Below are 14,229 nucleotides of genomic sequence, written 5' to 3'. Positions count from 1 at the left end.
GTTGGCCTCAGAGCGGCAGCGGCGGGAATCCAAGTGGCAGCGACCTATAAAAGGTAAGCCCGAGGCGCGGGTAGGTTTACTAATCTCCAATCTCAGGGAGGGAGAGAAGTAAAAAGTAATCGAGGTGTGACGTCACCACAAAACAGGTAAGTGATTGGTTGGGAGTATTTCTCTCTTTTTTAAAACTTTAACTCTGTGGTTTATAGTTTTTAAGGTCTCTGTGGTGTAGTGGGGACAGTTTGTAAACTAGGGCCCTTAAATATATCATTTAACTGTGGTGAAATTGGTGGGATTCATTGGTTTAATTTAATTGCAATTAATTAAAGGGTAAGTCATGGCAGGACAGCCCGGTGCCGTGGTATGCTCCTCCTGCACTATGTGGGAACTCAGGGACACTTCCTGTGTCCCTGCCAACCATGTGTGCAGGAAGTGTGTCCAGCTGCAGCTACTGGCAGACCGCATTACGGTGCTGGAGCAGCGATTGGATACATACTGGACCATTCACGATGCTGAGGACGTCGTGAATAGCACGTTTGATCAGTTGGTCACACCGCAGGTGAAGTTGGCAGAGTCAGAGAGGGAACAGGTGACCAACAGGCAGAGTAGTAGGTGCAGGCAGGTAGTGCAGGGGTCCCCTGTGGCCATCCCCCGCTCAAACAGATATACCGCTTTGGATACTGATGGGGGGGGTGGCTTACCAGGGGAAGGCAGCAGCAGCCAACTGCTTGGCACCGTGGGTGGTTCTGCTGCACAGAATGGGAGGAAAAAAGACTGGGAGAGCTACAGTGATAGGGGGTTCTATTGTAAGGGGAATAGACAGACTTTTCTGCGGCCGCAAATGAGACTCCAGGATGGTGTGTTGCCTCCCTGGTGCAAGGGTCAAGGATCTCTCGGAGCGGCTGCAGAACATTTTGGAAGGGGAGGGTCAACAGCCAGTTGTCATGGTGCATATAGATACCAACGATATAGGTAAAAACTGGGATGAGGTCCTAAAAGCTGAATATAGGGAGTTAGGAGGTAAATTAAAAAATAGGACCTCAAAGGTAGTAATCTCAGGATTGCTACCAGTGCCATGTGCTAGTCAGAGTAGAAATAGAAAGATATTTCAGATGAATATGTGGCTAGAGGAATGGTGCAAGGGGGAGGGATTCAAATTTCTGGGACATTGGAACCGGTTCTGGGGGAGTTGGGACCACTACAAAACGGATGGTTTGCACCTGGGCCAGGCCAGGACCGGTGTCCTAGGAGGAGTGTTTGCTAAAGCTCTGGAGGAGGGTTTAAACTAAAATGGCAGGGGGTTGGGAACCTGTGCAGGGAGACAGAGGAAAGGGAATCAAGGATAAAAGCAAAAGACAGGAAGGAAAAAAACAAAAGTGGCAGGCAGAGAAATCAAGGGTTTAAATCATACATGGCCACAGTAAATAATAATTCTAAGAGAGTTAAAAGAACAAGCCTGAAGGCTTTGTGTCTTAATGCAAGGAGCATTCGTAATAAGGTGGATGAATTAGCTGCGCAAATAGAGGTAAACTAACATGATATGATTGGGATTATGGAAACATGGCTCCAGGGTGGCCAAGGCTGGGAACTCAATATCCCGTGGTATTCAATATTCAGGAAAGATAGGCAAAAAGGAAAAGGAGGTGGGGTAGCATTGCTGGTTAAAGAGGGGATTAACACAATTGAAAGGAAGGGTATTAGCGCTGATGATGTAGAATCTGTATGGGTAGAACTGAAAAATACCAAGTGGGAGTGGTATATAGACCTCCAAACAGTAATGCGGAGGTCGGGGATGGCATTAAATGGGAAATTAGAGAAGCGTGCAATAAGGGCACAGAAGTTATCATGGGTGACTTTAATCTACATATAGATTGGGCTAACCAAATTAGTAACAATACTTTGGAGGAGGAATTCCTGGAGTGCATACGGGATGGTTTCCTGGACCAATATGTCGAGGAACCAGCTAGAGATCAGGCCATCTTAGACTGGGTATTATGTAATGAGAAAGGATTAATTAGCAATCTTGTTGTGCGAGGCCCCTTGGGTCAGAGCGATCATAATATGATAGAATTCTTCATTAAGATGGAGAGTAAAATAGTTGACTCAGAGACTCGGGTCCTGAATTTAAATAAAGGGGACTACGATGGTATGAGGTGCGAGTTGGGTAGGATTGATTGGGGAATGACACTCAAAGGGTTGACGATAGATGGGCAATGGCAAACATTCAAAGATCGCATGGATGAACTACAGAATTTGTTCATCCAAATTTGGCATAAAAATAAAACAAAAAAGGTGACTCAACCGTGGCTAACAAGGGAAATTAGGGATAGCATAAGATCCAAGGAGAGGACATATAAATTGGCCAGAAAAAGCAGTAAACCTCAGCATTGGGAGCAGTTTAGGATTCAACCAAGGAGGACAAAGGGATTCATTAAGAAAGGGAAAATACAATATGAGAGTAACCTTGCAGGGAACATAAAAACTGACTGTAAAATCTTTTATAGATATGTGAAGAGAAAAAGATTGGTGAAGTCAAGCATAGGTCCCTTGCAGTCAGAATCAGGGGAATTTATAATGGGGAACAAAGAAATGGCAGACCAATTAAATACATACTTTGGTTCTGTCTTCACAAAGGAGGACACAAATAACCTCCCAAAGATGTCGGGAACATAGGCTCTAATGACAGGGAGGAACTGATAGAAATCAATATTTGCAGGGAAATGTTGTTAGGGAAATTGACAGGATTGAGGGCTGACAAATCCCCAGGGCCTGATAATCTACATCCTAGGGTACTTAAGGAAGTGGCCCTAGAAATAGTAGATGCATTGCGGGTCATCTTCCAAAATTCGATAGACTCTGGAACAGTACCCATGGATTAGCGGGTAGCTAATGTTACCCCACTGTTCAAAAAGGGTGGTCGAGAGAAAACGGGACCAGTAAGCCTGACATCGGTAGTGGGGAAAATGTTAGAGCCCATTATAAAGGATGTAATAGCAGTGACCGGATCGGACAAAGTCAACATGGATTTACAAAAGGTAAATCGTGCTTGACTAATCTACTGGAATTTTTTGATGATGTAACTGCTAAAATAGATAAGGGAGAACCAGTGGATGTGGTGTATTTGGATTTTCAAAAGGCTTTCGATAAGGTTCCGCATAAGAGATTAGCGTGTAAAATTAAGGCACTTGGGATTGGGGGCAAGGTATTAACTTGGATGGAGAACTGGTTGGCAGACAGAATGCAAAGAGTTGGAATAAACGGCTTTTTCCGAGTGGCAGGCATTGACTAGTGGGGTACCGCAAGGATTGGTCCTTGGACCCCAGCTATTCACAATATATATTAATGATCTGGATGAGGGAACTAGATGTAATATCTCCAAGTTTGCAGATGACACAAAGCTGGGTGGGCGTGTGTGTTGTGAGGAGGATACCGATAAACTCCAGTATGATCTGGACAGGTTGGGTGATTGGGCAGAAGCATGGCAGATGCAATATAGCATGGATAAATGCGAGGTTATCCACTTTGGTGTCAAAAACAAGAAGGCAGATTATTATCTGAATGGCAATAGATTGGGAGAAGGGGAAGTGCAATGAGACCTAGGCGTCCTTGCGCACCAGTCGCTGAAAGTAAGCATGCAGGTGCAGCAGGCGGTTAAGAAGGCAAATGGTATGTTGGCCTTCGTAGCGAGAGGGTTTGAGTACAGGAACAAGGATGTCTTGCTGCAGTTGTACAGAGCCTTGGTGAGACCACATCTGGAGCATTGTGTGCAGTTTTGGTCGCCTTATCTGAGGAAGGATGTTCTTGCCATGGAAGGAGTGCAGCGAAGATTCACCAGGCTGATACGTATGAGGAGCGATTGGGTCGATTGGGCTTTTACTTGCTGGAGTTTAGAAGATTGAGAGGGGATCTCATCGAAACGTATAAAATTCTAACAGGACTAGACAGACTAGATGTAGGAAGGATGTTCCCGATGGTCGGAGATAAAGGGTAAGCCATTTAGGACAGAGATGAGGAGGAATTTCTTCACCCAGACAGTGGTGAACCTGTGGAATTCTCTACCACAGAAGGCAGTGGAGGCCAATTCATTAAATATATTCAAGAAGGAGTTGGATATATTTCTTAAGAATAAAGGGATCAAGGGATATGGGGAGAAGGCAGGGACAGGGTACTGAATGTGGACGATCAGCCATGATCTCATTGAATGGCAGAGCAGGCTCGAGGGGCCGAATGGCCTACTCCTGCTCCTATCTTCTATGTTTCTATGTTTCTATGACCAGAACTGTATGCAGTACTCCAAGTGTGGCCTAGCCAAGGTTCGATACAGGTTTAGTATAACTTCTCTACTTTTCAAATCTATTCCTCTAGAAATAACCCCTAGTGCTTAGTTTGCTTTTTATGGCCTTGCTAACCTGTGTCGCAACTTTTAGTGATTTGTGAATTTGTACTCCCTTTTGAGAATTTGAGATCCCTTTGTTCCTCTACCCCACCTAGACTCGCACCCTCCAAGTGATAAGTGACCTCCTTATTCTTCGTACCAAAATGTAATACCTCAATTTATCTGTGTTGAACTTAATTTGTCAATTATATGCCCATTCTGCAAGTTTATTAATGTCCTCCTGTAATTTGTTGCAGTCCTCCTCAGTATTGACTATCCCCCCCAATTTGGTGTCATCCGCAAATTTAGAAATTGTGTTTTTGATTCCAAAGTGACCAGCAATGGTCCCAGCACTGATCCTTGTGGAGCACCGCTACCCACCTTCTGCCACTGTGAATAGCTACCCTTTACCCCGACTCTCTGCTTTCTGTCCTGAAGCCAGCCAGCAATCCATTCTGCTACTTGTCCCCTGACTCCGCATTCTCTGACCTTGTTCATCATTAATACTGAGGAAGAGAGTGACAAAATACAAGAGGACATTATCAAACTTGCAGAATGGGAGGGTAATTAGCAAATACATTTTAAGATAGGTGGTGCATTTTGGTAGGAATAATAGGAAGGCCACATACTGCTTGGAAAATAAGAGTTTAAATGGAGTAGAGGAGCAAAGGGATCTCGGGGTCCAGATACACAAATCACTAAAAGTAGCGACGCAGGTTAATGAGGCCTTAAAAGGAGCAAACAATGGACTGGGGTTCATTTCTAGAGGGATAAAAAGCAGAGAAGTTATTTTAAACCTGTACTGAACATTGGTTAGACCACACTCGGAGTTCTGTGAACAGTTCTGGTCTCCATATTATAAAAAGGATATAGAGGCACTGGAGAAGGTGGAAAAAGGCTTTGCAAGGATGATCCTAGAACTGAGATGATATACTTATCAGGAAAGGCTGAACAGGCTGGGGCTCTTTTCTCTAGAATAAAGAGAAGGCCGATGGGTGACCTGATCGAGGTCTTTAAGATTATGAAAAGGTTATATCGGGTGGACCTGGAGAAAATGTTTCCACTTGTGGGGGAGTCTAAAACTACAGGTCATAAATATAACACAGTCTCCAATAAATCCAATGGGGAATTCAGGAGAAACTTCTTTACCCAAAGAGAGGTCAGAATGTGGAACGTGCTACCACAAGGAGTAGTTGAGGTGAATAGCACAGATACATTCATGGGGAAGGTAGATAAGCACATGAGGGAGAAAGGAATAGAAGGATATGCTAATAGGGTTAGATGAAGAGTGGTGGGAGGAGACTCGTGTGGAGCAGAAACACCGGCATTGACCAGTTGGGCCAAATGGCCTGTTCCTGTGCTGTAGACTCTGTAATTCTATGTAACTCTGTGTAACTATGTCTGGTTACTGGGCATCGAAGCAGTTCTTACCGGAGGCTGCTGTCTCGGTTGGGTCGCTGCAGCGGTTGGTGCCGGGGGCGGCGGTCCCGTGTCCCATGGTTTCGATTGCCATGTCTCGGCTCCGTTACGGGGGTATGCCTCGAGGTTTCGGTGGGCCTCCTCTAACGAGAGCGCAAGGGCAATGGCCGTCTTCAGGTCGGGTTCCTTGCTTTCTAGCAGTCTCTGCCGGGTGTGGTCTGACTGGAGGCCCCTGACGAAGGCATCACAGGCGAGTCCCTGCGCGTGCTCCACAGCCGTTACCGCTTTACAATCGCAGTCTCTGCAGAGTGCCAGTAGCGCCCGTGCAAATGCCCCTACCGATTCTCCCGGTTGCTGCCTGCGGGATCCCAAGAGGTGTCGGGCGTAAATTGTGTTCACTGGGCGCGTATATTGCCCTTTTAGTAGCTCGAGGGCCGCCACGTACGTATTAGAGTCCCGGATTAGCATATATACTTGATGGCTCACCTGGGCGGTCAAAATTTTCAGTTTGTGATCCTCCTCTGTAACCTGTGAGATTGCGAGGAAGGATTCAAAGCAGCTCAGCCAGTGTTCAAACTTGGCTGATGCACCCACATCTTGAGGGTCGAGGTCCAGGCGTGGTGGTCTGAGGGCTCTCAGCAATGTCTGCTGTATCCGTTGCTGTTGTTGCTCCTCAGGTGTCGCCATTTAACTTTTAGCTAATAAAATTGATACGCTTATCAATTACTTCATAAAAGGTGATGAGTCGAAGAAGAGATGATGAGTCGAAAGAAGAGATGAATAAGGCTTTTATTAGCTAAGAAGAGACCATGCTTCTTCGTGAGTGACTGAACAAGTCTGAACGAAACCCACACAGTGGTGGGTGGAGTCAGCTGAGGCATGCCTCCATACACAGCGCCACCCAGAGGTGGCAATATACAATACAGTGGTTTACCACACTTCTGACTCCTGACATAGCTGGAAAAGATTTTACTATTATTACCACAATTGTACATCATCTTCCAAAAGATCTCTGAGCTTCTCTAATGGCTGCTTTTGACTCCCTCAATTGTGGGTGATATTTGTCCCTATTCTCCTATAAACTGAACTCACCTTGATCTGAACTGGGTTCAATGTAAGACAGTTCGGGGAGTCAGGAATCATTCACCCCTAGACCTACGCTGGCCGGTAAAATCCCAGACGATTCCTCAGTAAGGGTTCCTCTGGCTCCTCACCATATATTTGTCAGGATACTGAAGCTCAGCTTCCTTACCGTCCACTCCTGGAGGCCCCACTCCCTGAGCCTACAACCTTCAGCAGGGTCAGTGGTGGAGTTCCACAGCGGGAGTGATCCCAGAGTAACTGTCGGGATCGCACCCCCGTGGATGTTCCAGGTCGTGTATTTTTAGTTATCCTGGTGTCTAACACACACATCAATAAAACAGGGAATTCCTGGAAACACGCTGCAGGTCCTTCTTTATCTGGAGATCAAATGTCTGTTGTATAATTGTACCAGCAGTTAACAGGCTCCTCTGAACTCCTCCATCTGCTATTTTAATGCAGACTTCAACCAACCTATTTTCAAAGGTTTTATTTTAAATGGGTTAATGCCTGCCTTAAAATAGTAGATTCAGGACTGTCACACAAACCTGTTAAATCTCCATAGAATAATTACCACAGTCATTTTTAGACTGGAAACTTAAACCTGCCATTTCACTTTCAGTCAGGAACAGATCGCAGTCTGACACCAATTTTTGATCTGACAGCACGTTTCCAGCATTCACCGTTCTTCTTCCTGACTCTAAACACAGTTGTAAAGGAACCTTCTGTTCCGTGCCTAGGAGCTCTGAACCATGGCAGAGAGCGGCTGGGACACATTTCTCACACGCCTCGAGATTAACCCACACAGCGACTTTGCTGTCAGTGAAGAGAGACAAGAAAGACCAAAGTGCCATTTGCCCCTCTCAGTGTGTCCCTGAAGGACTGTGTCCAGGCTGAAGTTCTGTTTGCGCCGTACGATCCTCCCCCAGATTGTCCTTTCTCATAGAGTCATACAGCACAGAAAGAGGCCCTTCAACCCATCGTGTTTGCGCCGGCCATCAAGCCCTATCTATTCTAATCCCATTTTCCAGCACTTGGTCCATAGCCTTGTATGCTATGGTGTTTCAAGTGCTCATCTAAATGCTTCTTGAATGTTGTGAGGGTTCCTGCCTCTACCATCCTTTCAGGCAGTGAGTTCCAGATTCCAACCACCCTCTGGGTGATAAAGTTTTTCCTCAAATCACCTCTAAACCTCCTGCCCCTTACCTTGAAACTATGCCCCCTGGTTATTGACCCCTCTACAAAGGGGAAAAGTTCCTTTCTATCTATCCTGTCTATGCCCCTCATAATTTTGTACACCTCAATCAGGTCCCCCCTCAGCCTACTCTGCTCTAAGGAAAACAACCCCAGCCTGCCCAGTCTCTCTTCATAGCTGAATCACTCCAGCCCAGGTAACATCCTGGTGAATCTCCTCTGCACCCTCTCCAATGCAATCACACCCTTCCTATAGTGAGGCGACCAGAACTGCACACAGTATTCCAGCTGTGGCCTAACCAGCGTTTTGTACAGCTCCATCATAACCTCCCTGCTCTTATATTCTATGCCTCGGCTAATGAAGGCAAGTATCCCATATGCCTTCTTAATCACCTTATCTACCTGTCCTGCTGCCTTCAGGGATCTATGTACATGCACACCAAGGTCCCTCTGATCCTCTGTCCTTCCTAGGATCCTACCATTCATTGTGTATTCCCTTGCCTTGTTAGTCCTCCCAAAATGCATCACCTCACACTTTTCAGCGTTAAATTTGATTTGTCACTGTTCTGCCCATCTGACCAACCCATTTATATCGTCCTGTAGCCTGAGGCTTCCCTCCTCGCTATTTACCACTCCACCAATTTTCGTGTCATCTGCGAACTTACTGATCATACCTCCTACATTCATATCTAAGTCATTAATGTACACTACAAACAGCAAGGGACCCAGAACCGATCCCTGCGGTACACCACTGGACACAGGCTTCCAGTCACAAAAACAACATTCGACCATCACCCTCTGCCTCCTGCCACTGAGCCAATTTTGGATCCAATGTGCTAAATTGCCCTGGATCCCATGGGCTCTTGCCTTCTTGACCAGTCTCCCATGCGGGACTTTGTCAAAAGCCTTACTGAAGTCCATATAGACTACATCAACTGCACTACCCTAATCCACACACCTAGTCACCCCCACGAAAAATTCAATCAAATTGGTTAGACATGATCTCCCCCTGACAAAGCCATGCTGACTATCCTTGATTAATCCTTGCCTCTCCAAGTGGAGACTAATTCTGTCCCTCAGAATTGTTTCCAATAATTTCCCTACCACTGATGTTCGGCTCACTGGCCTGTAATTCCCTGGTTTATCCCTACTACCCTTCTTGAATAATGGTACTATGTTAGCTGTCCTCCAGTCCTCTGGCACCTCCCCTGTGGCCAGAGAGGTTCTGAAAATTTGTGTCAGAGCCCCTGCAATCTCCTCCCTTGCCTCACACAGCAGCCTGGGATATATCTCATCTGGGCCTGGGGATTTATCTACTTTTAAGCCTGCTAAAACTGCTAGTATCTCCTCCCTCTCAATGCTATTTTGTTCAAGAAAATCACAATCCCCCTGCCTGATTTCTATGCCTACATCGTCCTTCTCCATAGTGAACACAGATGCAAAATATTCATTTAAAACCTCACCCACATCTTCCGGCTCTACACACAGATTGCCACTTTGGTCCCTAATGGGCCCTACTCTTTCCCTGGTTATCCTCTTGCCCTTAATATATTTATAAAACACCTTGGGACTTTCCTTTATTTTGCCCGCCAGTGTTTTTTCATGCCCCCTCTTCGCTCTCCTAATTTCTTTTTTAAGTACCCCCCTGCACTTTCTATACTCCTCTAGGGCTTCCACTGCTTTTAGTCTTTTTGCATCTGCCAAAAGCCTCCCTTTTTTTCCTAATCCATTCTTGTATATCCCTTGACATCCAGAGTTCCCTGGACTTGTTGGTCCCACCCTTGACCTTTACGGGAACATGTTGGTGCTGTACTCTCTCTATTTCCTTTCTGAATGACTCCCACTGCTCTGATGTGGATTTTCCGACAAGTAGCTGATCCCAGTCCACTTTGGCCAGATCCTGCCTTATCATATTAAAATCGGCCTTCCCCCCAATTTAGAACCTTTATTTCCGGTCCATCTTTGTCCTTTTCCATGACTACCTTAAATCTCACCGAATTACGGTCACTGTCACCAAAATGCTCTCCTACTGACACTTCTGAGTAGTAGTGAGCTCCAGCCAGGTGATGCTAAACACTCAGGTGAGAAGACAAAAATCTACAAAATGCATTGAAAACAAAGCTGATTTATTTGACACATATCCAGAATATTAAACTCCAGCCCAGTTATTGGGGCCATTAACCTCAGCAGAAACAAACCCCAACTGTCAGAATGAACATGGTTCAGTCCTGGATGTGATTAACAGCAGCAACAACAGCAGAATCCAACCCCTGCAGTCACTTGTGAACTCGCTGGTGTCTCAGCATGTCGGATGACTGAGTGAATCCCTTCTCACACATGGAGCAGGTGAATGGCCAATCCCCAGTGTGAGAGCGTTCGTGTTGTATCAGTTTCCTTTTGCTTTTAAAGCTCTTCTCACAGTCAGAACATTTAAAAGGTCTCTCATCAGTGTGAACAAGTTGATGATCAGTGAGGTGGGATGACTGAGTGAATCTCTTCCCACACACTGAGCAGGTGAACGGCCTCTGTCCAGTGTGGGTGCGCCGGTGTACAGTGAGTTCAGATGATCGCCTAAACCCAGTCCTGCAGTGAGAGCATCTGAACGGTCTCTCGTCAGTGTGAACACGTTGATGGCATGTCAGTTCCCCAGAACTTTAATAGCACTTCCCGCAGTACGAGCATTTAAAAGGTCTCTCATCAGAGTGAACTCGCTGGTGTGTCAGCAGGTTGGATGAATTACTGAATCCCGTCCCACACACGGAGCAGGTGAACGGTCTCTCCCCAGTGTGACTGCCTCGATGAATTTCCAGCCTGGACAGGTAATTGAATCCCTTCCCACAGTCCCCACATTTCCACGGTTTCTCCGTGGTGCGGGTGTCCTTGTGTCTCTCCAGGTTGGACGATCAGTTGAAGCCTCGTCCACATACTGAACACGTGTACGGTTTCTCCCCGCTGTGAATGGTGCGATGTTTTATCAGGCTGTGTAACTGGTTAAAGCTCTTTCCACAGTCAGTGCACTGGAACACTCTCACTCGGGTGTGTGTGTCTCGGTGCTTTTCCAGTCACACTGATGTTTGAAATCTTTTCCCACAGACAGAACAGACAAACATTCCTCCTTCCACATTCAGAGGCCGATGATATTTGGGTCCTGATGAATGGAGTGACTCTGTCAGATCTTGATGTGATGTTTGGTTTGAGTTTGCGGTGTGTAAATGCTGCCCTTCTCACAGCCTATAAAAGGAGTTTACAAAAGCCATCACTGAGTGTCCAGGATAGAAATTGACAAGATTCTCTCCTCCTGGTTCCTGGCCAAGGGGGCCGCACATGCGCCCTGCTGCCCCCTGAGCCTATCAAGATGGCGGCCGTTAACCCGGGCCCGTCACCGGGAGAAAGCCCCGCAGCTGCCGCCCTGCTCGGGGCAAACGCCCAGCCTGGAGGCTCTTGTTCGGGGCCTGAGGCCCACCCCAGGTGTTTATAAAGCCTCCCCGCCGGTTCTATTGCTCCCCTGTGCTCCGCCACCTCCTCCCCGCTCCGGAATCTTCTCTCCACCTTCCGCCGCCATTACCTGACTGTCGGCACTGCGCACGGGTGGGACCCGCCCCGCACGGTGCCCACCCCGCGCCTGCGCACACCATCTCCTGCAGCATTGATAGGGCCTATTCTAGCCCGCGGAGTGTTCTGGGTAATAACCGTCGACATTTTGCTCAACAACAATGTGCAGGAGAAGTGAATGGAATAGCTGAGGACAGAGATACCTTTGGAGTAGGGAGTAGGAGGAGGATGAGCGGTGTGGCACAGAGCTGGAGAATCTATTTAATGGAGGGACTTGCTAAACAGGGTGGTAAACGGACTTGCTAAACGGACCGGGGTCAAGTAAGGCTGTGTCATCGCACCAACGCTCTTCTAGATCTTTCTGGCTGAAATGCTCCATCTCACCCTCAGTAAGCTCCTCGCTGGAGTGGAGCTAATCTACAGAACAAACGGGGAACCTCCGTCGCCTCCAGTCCAGATCCAAGGTCGTCCCATCCTCTGTCATCGAATTACAGTATGCAGACGACGCTTGCATTTGCGCACACTCGGAGGCCGAAATCCAAACCACTGTCAACACCTTCACCAAAGCATACGAGAGCATGGGCCTTACACTAAACATCCATAAGACAAAGGTCCTCTACCAACCTGCCCCCACCACACAGTGCTGCCCCCCGATTATCAAAATCTACGACAAGGCTTTGGACAACATGGGCCACTTTCCATACCTCGGGAGTCTACTGTCAACAAAGGCACCACCAGTGCAGCCTTCGGTTGCCTGAGGAAGAGAGTGTTTGAAGACCAGGACCTCAAACACAGCACCAAGCTCATGGTCTACAGAGCAGTAGTGATACCCGCCCTCCTGTATGCTTCAGGAGACATGGACCATGTACAGCAGGCATCTCAAAGCACTGGAGAGGTACCACCAACGGGGCCTCCACAAGATTCTGCAAATCCATTCGCAGGATAGGCGCACCAACATCAATGTTCTTACTCAGACCAACATACCCAGCATCGAAGCTTTGATCATGCTCGATCAGCTCCGATGGATGGGCCACATCATCCACATGCCCGATACAAGACTCCCAAAACAAGCGCTCTCCTCAGAGCTCTGACATGGCAAGAGAGCCCCAGGTGGACAGAGGAAATGCTTCAAGGACACCCTCAAAGCCTCCTTGAAAAAGTGCAACAATCCCACCGACACCTGGGAATCCCTGGCCCAAGACCGCACAAAGTGGAGGAGAAGCATCTGGGAAGGCGCCAAACACCTCGAGTCTCTTCGCCGGGAGCAAGCGGAAGCCAAGCGCAGACAGCGCAAGGAGCGCACGTCAACCCAAGCACCCGCACCCACCCACCCCTTCAACCACTGTCTGCCCCACCTGTGACAGAGACTGTAGGTCCCACAGTGGACTCATCAGTCACCTGAGACCTCATTTTTAGTGTGGAGGCAAGTCATCCTCAGTTCCGAGGGACTGCCTAAGGAGCAGGTAAGGGGAATTTGGTGACAATGGGAATTAGATGCTGAGGGGGAAGGAGGTGCTGAGTAATTTAAACCATGGAGCAACAGTAAATAATAAATAATCACACCGGAGGACACCGAAAAAGTGACATCATCGGGAGCGGCGGATCTGCGAGGGAGCAGCGGCTGTGGGTGAAAATAAAGGTCGGTGATTTTCAGGCCCAGTCCAGCAGTGGGAGCGGCGGCAGAATTCGAGAGTGACGTCATGTAATGATATCAGCAAATAGTGATGTTATTTGCCTGTTCGATTATGATGTCTTAATAGCATGATTGCAGGTATTGATTACTTATGCCTGACCAGCAGAGGTCATGTGACCGAGAGAAGCAAGGCAGAGAGTTTTACTTTCACTTTGATTCTAGCTGCATCACAGTATAGAGTGTTCTGTAAAAAGGCTGTTAAAAAGAGTTGAATAGACTTTAGATTAAAACAACTTTCTCTTTCAAGAAATGAGTCTTTATTGAACCCAAAAAGAAATCAACACATGATGTCAGAAGTGGCTGAAAGAAAAAAAAAAATCTGAAGTTAGCAACTTGATGGGACAGTGCAAGCAGTTGTGGCAAGTAAGCGAAATCAGCTCTCCACAGATTAGCAAGCCAGAAGAGAACATTGTTGCTTACCATTAGAGAATAGCTAACGAAGTGAAAAAATGGAAGGTTTACACCCACCGGCGACGCTTCAATTGTCAGGTAATGTGGCTGAAAATTGGAGAAGGTTCAAACAACGTTTAGAGTTGTATTTATCAGCAATCGGAGCTGAAGAGAAAAGTGATAATGTAAAAGCGTCACTGTTCTTACATGTCGTGGGTGATGAAGCGCTGGAGCTTTATAATAACTTCACATTTGCTGTTGATGGAGACAAAATGAAGCTAGATAAAATAATGGAACAGTTTGAGGCCTACTGCATACCTAAACGCAACGTTACGTTTGAGAGGCACAAATTTTTCACATGTGTACAGAAAATCGGCGAGACTATTGATCAGTATGTGACTGAACTGAGAAACCGGAGCAAATCGTGTGAATTTGGGGGACTCTCAGACTCGCTGATAAAAGACAGACTGGTGTGTGGTATTCGAGATAATGGTCTAAGGGAAAGGCTGCTAAGAGAGCAAGATCTAGA

General features: G+C 47.0%; 2 pseudogenes; one reads left to right on the top strand and one right to left on the bottom strand.

The window, feature by feature from the left end:
• Positions 1-14,229, top strand: part of LOC147119231 (uncharacterized) — a 108,533-nt pseudogene that overhangs the window by 9,877 nt on the left and 84,427 nt on the right.
• LOC147119232 (uncharacterized) overlaps positions 1-14,229 on the bottom strand; it is a 125,322-nt pseudogene that overhangs the window by 50,841 nt on the left and 60,252 nt on the right.

The sequence above is a fragment of the Somniosus microcephalus genome, chromosome 4 (assembly GCF_052327205.1).
Source record: "Somniosus microcephalus isolate GS21.2 chromosome 4, FLI_Smic_1.0, whole genome shotgun sequence".
In the NCBI taxonomy this organism is placed as follows: Eukaryota; Metazoa; Chordata; class Chondrichthyes; order Squaliformes; family Somniosidae; genus Somniosus; species Somniosus microcephalus.
Note: the sequence above shows the minus strand (reverse complement) of the source record. Positions and strands in the feature narration are given on the sequence as shown.